This window comes from Taeniopygia guttata, chromosome 1, assembly GCF_048771995.1.
Source record: "Taeniopygia guttata chromosome 1, bTaeGut7.mat, whole genome shotgun sequence".
In the NCBI taxonomy this organism is placed as follows: Eukaryota; Metazoa; Chordata; class Aves; order Passeriformes; family Estrildidae; genus Taeniopygia; species Taeniopygia guttata.
Genome location: NC_133024.1, coordinates 103,770,001 through 103,775,130, shown reverse-complemented (window position 1 = coordinate 103,775,130; position 5,130 = coordinate 103,770,001). Strand labels below are relative to the sequence as shown.

At 33.4% G+C, this 5,130-nt stretch overlaps 1 long non-coding RNA gene across 1 annotated transcript in view; it reads left to right on the top strand.

Annotated features, from left to right (window-relative positions):
- The first annotated feature begins 3,664 nt into the window (after positions 1-3,664).
- The window catches only part of LOC140680347 (uncharacterized), a 12,689-nt gene continuing 11,223 nt past the window's right edge, over positions 3,665-5,130 (top strand). The window contains exon 1 of the long non-coding RNA XR_012051518.1: positions 3,665-3,738. This is a non-coding gene — a long non-coding RNA (uncharacterized lncRNA). The remainder of the gene's footprint in view (positions 3,739-5,130) is intronic.

Genomic DNA, 5,130 nt, shown 5'->3' with positions numbered 1-5,130 from the left:
AGGATTTGAAAAGTTACACACAGAGTCATGGGGTAGTGTAAGCATTAAAATTGTCTTTCTTATCATACTGAATAATGTAGAAGGATGTAATGAGACTCTAATTTGCAAAGCAAAAATGAAGGCAACAGGATCACCAACAGAACTTGATTTTATTCAGATCACAAAATTCAGTGAGAATTAAGTGCTGAAATTCTTTCTATATTTTTTTCCTAAAAATCAAAAATCAGACAACTTCAATGAACTGTGATCAATAGCAGTATTCCATAACTGATGTTCTAAGCCTTTACAGCTTTACCATCTGTAAGTTGTTGTATTTGAACTCCCTTTCATTCCACAAAGGAACAACAAGTAACAACTGTAACCAATACAAAGAAACAGAAAACACAAGAATGGAGGTGAAACTAAGTTCTGCTTTACTTGCAGAACATATGAATATCAAACCAAGACAAAACAGAATAAAGCCCAGATGCTTCTGGCAAGAATTTCTGAACCACTTTTCTGAACCGTGTAATTTCTTTGTGAGCTCATTTCCTACTATTTCTAAGTTGCAAAAATGCATATCAATAAAAATTTTGGCAGAAATTATATGATATTAGCTGGAAATAATTCAGACAAACTAAGGTAGGATAAGAAGTATCTGATGAACGTTATGCACTTTTTGCATATCTACAAGGTTCTTTGATTTTTGACAAGGTGACAAACATCTGAAGCCAGAGAAGATGTAAAATCCTTCAAGGTACAGGAATAAAAATAATTGAATGTCTTGAGGTTGAACGTTTTCAGAGGTGTCACAGGCTTCTTTTACTCAATTCCCCACACTCAGAAAGCCTTGCTTCACTGTGAGGATAATAGGAGAAGACATTTGTATTTCCCCAATTTTGTCTGGATCATGTTTCAGTGTTCATATTTTAGCTTTTGCACACAGCCAGGCAGAGGGATAAACAACAGTTTTACTAATATTAGTCACATTCCTCTTTGCTATTGTGATTTATCTGCCCGAGAGCATTACCTGATCTATGTTAGGCCTTCAGAGTGTCTGAGCCTTCACCGGGTTGTTTCCTGGTCTTCCCTTTCTTTTTTTACTCTCTGTGAGAGGTTTCTCTCTCACTTCATTCTGGGATGCAGCTGGCAAGTAACAGAAGGGGGTGATGTTTTCCATCTCTCACCTCTCTAACCAGGTGCCTGTGGAGGACTAAACTCTCACTTTCAGACTGAGAAATCAATTTAATATTACTGTACATTTACATAGTGCTTAGTGCCAGGAGAAAGGATCTCAATAGAATCTCTAAAGTACATGTATAATGAATAAGAAATAAAGATCCTAATTGTCAGGGGATGCTGATCTATTAAAAAATCATATTCCTGAATATTGATCTTTTTTGGCAGATGACTTCTCTTTTCCATTTCTTTAAACTATTTTTGTTTGATTTTCATTTGCTTGTTTTTATTTCTCCTTAAAACTTAACACTGAAATATAATTCAATGCTTATTAAACTGTTGTATTTACATCACTTGACTTGTGGACTATTGGGAGATTGAAGACAATCATAAAATTATTCTCATTTTGTCTCTGTCTCAGAACATGCACCATTCTCCTTTGATCCTCTTTCCCTGCAGGCCTTTACTTTTACATCAACAAAAGGGAGAAACAAAAAAGTCAATCAAAATTTCATAAGTGATTAGAAAACACAATAGTTATAATTGTCTGGTCACCCTCTTTAAAAATACATAACTGTGCAATAAAAGAAAAAGCATGCAGGTTTGGTTGGTTTTACATTACTGGCAAGAATATTGTTGAATACTATAAAAAAAAAAAAACCACAAAAAACCCAAACAAATATTAAAAAAAATCTCCCCTCACGATAGTAATTTTTGAAAAATCCAACAAACCGCACACAAAAAAAATCCTTGAAACCACAAACCCTAGCCTAGATATAATTCTAATCTCATAGTCAAGTAGGACCACATTTTAACTTCATTCACATGTTCATAACACATCATTTTTATATATATATATTATCAATCTGCTACCCAAAAATTTTTCTTATTAGTGTTTCTTTTCTCCTTAGCCCTTTTTAAATCCATGCCCCAAGTCAATATTAATACAAAAAAAAAATGATGCAAAATAAAACTCAAGCTGTAAATTTAAATGCAAATTTAGAAGTTATAGTTAGCAGGATCAAATGAAAATTATGTTTAATTCTTTCACCCAGAAAAGATATAGAAACTTGTAGATATATTTTATTGTGTAGTCAATTAATTGTGAAAATGCAAAGACATTGAGTTCTACTGAATGAGACAAGTAGGAGAATGAAAAGGTATACAGAATAAGTGAAATAATTCCCTTATGAGAAATAATTCCCTTATGAAAGATCACATTAAAAATTCCCAAGAATCCCTATTTACCAGCAGAAACCTATTCAGTCAAGTCTACAAAATGGGTGGATATGTAATAGACAGTGAATTATTCAGATGTGTATCATCATTTTTAAGTACTGTGTTACTTTGTGCCACTTAACAATGTGTGTGCACCAGGAGAGGATCCCTACCTGTTTATATTCTGGCCATTCAAGTAAAAGACAATTTGCAAGATTTCTGCATTTCTTGCATTTGTGGTTAAATGACCAATACATTTCCTAAGGAAAATTTTCCAGCAGAAATACTGGAAAAGAAAACTATCTTTTTTTTTTTTTTTTTTTTTAATAACAGAATGTTAATTTCAGGAAAAAATAAAACCAAAAAACATTCCCATATGAAACAGTAAAACACATATTTCATGTCAGACTAAGGGGCATGGACAAAACTATTTTTAATTGACTTGGACTAAACCTTTCAACCAAAGACTCAACAAACATAAAATAGATATAATTACATGGGAATATGTAGTTGGATTATTTAATTCTAATAGAACATAAATTTTTGTTGGACATTTATCAGCAAGTCTAATAATAGTTGCCATCAAAAGAACAAAATAATTAGAGTACTACACATAAGCCAAGGTTGGTTTTCTGAGTCCTCATTATTCAACATACATATATAAGGTGTTTTTTCTGAGTATTAAGAAATAAATGGTCTGACCCAGGAATGAAAGTAGAAGAATGAAATAGTGGAGGAGGACAAGGAAATATTTAGATGGAGTAGTTTTTTCTGTTACCTGAGTTTATATAATATCTGAAGAAGAGCCAAAAACTGTACAAAAGTTAGACATACATATGAATGTGCTTAGAGATGCTTCTCTGTGTACAAAATATTTGTGTATGCATTTATAAATACATTTCTGCATACTCATACACATGTTTATCTACATATGTATAAAACCAACAAAAAACCCACAAACAAACAAAAACCAAAAGAAACAAAAAAAACGAACCCAAACCAAAAAGAAAAAAGAGAATGGTGCAGAAGAAGAACCCTACTTGGAAGAGAATATTTTTTCTCAAGAGTGAACAGGTAATTGGTTGGGTAACTAGAAACAATAAAAATCCAAGCAGGATACTAAAATATCCTGGATGAACTGTAGGAATCAAAAGGAATTGCTCTGTAGGAATCAAACTGTTGGGGCTAAAGTATGTATCTGGGTTATCCAGGTCAACTGCCTTATCCTCATCTGACTGCACCATGAAGGATGTGTTTACAATTAAATACTGATATATTTCCTCTTTTGCAGCCACCACGGAATTCGCAGAGATGGCAAAACTGACAGTCAGTGTCTTTTAAGGAAATTCCAATTACTAGCAGGTACAACAAATGCATAATTATGAAAAAAACTAGAAGAGTAAATTACATGTGTGTCAGAATAAATCATTAATTTTCCAGCTATTTTTTCTCCTTTGACACAGCTTATTTTTTTAAAATCGTGACATATGAAAGTGTGAAGAAAAGCCATAAAGGGTTTTTTTTTTTTTTATTAAAAAGTCCATAGATAGAAAAATGACAAGCTGTGTAATAAAATGCTATTCTAACAAAATATCAGACTGATTAAAAATACCAGGGGAACAGAACATTGTTTCATAAGGCCCTCTTTTCCATGTGGATCGTTAGTGTGGGAGAAAATCCTTGTAATTCTTTGCACTGCTCCTACACATACGCCTACACATATCATCACTTGACTTTCAAACTAACAATAGAAGTGTTAGTAGAGCTATCACCATCTGCAGAATGAACTGTGCATTTTTAAGGCTGCAACAGTCTCAGACATTAACAGTAGTAGTCATATAGATTGTAAGTAATACCCTCTTTCCTCAAGAACCATGTAGGGGTCAGTTGATGTATTTGCCCGTAAAATCACAAATATAAATTCCTTTGCATGAAAAAAAAAAATTAGTAAGTTGGAAAATATTTTTCTGTTTCTTGGGTTTAATATGAGAAAAAGGGCATTCATCTAATAATGGTGGGAGCAATGAGATACTCCACTGCAGTCACACATAATAATGCAGTCACATACGGTCATTATAATATGTCAGTGTTTTAATGACCTTGGAGAAAACCTCACAAGGATCAACTGTTGCAGATAATATTGATAGGGAATGGAATTTCAAATCAATAAAGGATTCCTATATCTTTTCTTTTCATCCTTTCTTTCTACTTAAGAATTCTGACCAGAATGCTACACCCAAAAATAAATTCTGTGGTCATCTTCTTTCACTTAGTGTCTATATCCTTTGATTATTTTGAAGAAAAACTTAAGGCTTCACATTTGGGTTTTCTAACTGTACAATTGTTGCAGGAGCTTTATGGTGCAGATTGCAAGACTACTGGTGTGGTGTGGTAACATAGGCTGCTTTTTTCCCTTGCTATATTGAAACCATCAAGAACTCCTCAGAGGAAACAAATATTGCCAAAATATTGGAGTCGTGCAGGAAAGGATTGCTCAGGAGTTTGCAAAGATGATTACACAGGGAAAAAAAAATCAAGAAACAGAGGACAAAGATAAAAATCAGGTGACAGAATAACAGAACTGGAACATAAACTCAGTTACCAAATGCTAAACCAGTCCAAAAGAGCATCAAGGCTGAAAGGCAACAGAATAACTGACAGCAGACAGGACGGGCAAACTTAGACTTAAGTCTGATTCTTCCTCAGCCAACTCTTGCTCATGTCACTCAAGGTGCTTCCTTTGAAAAACACCTG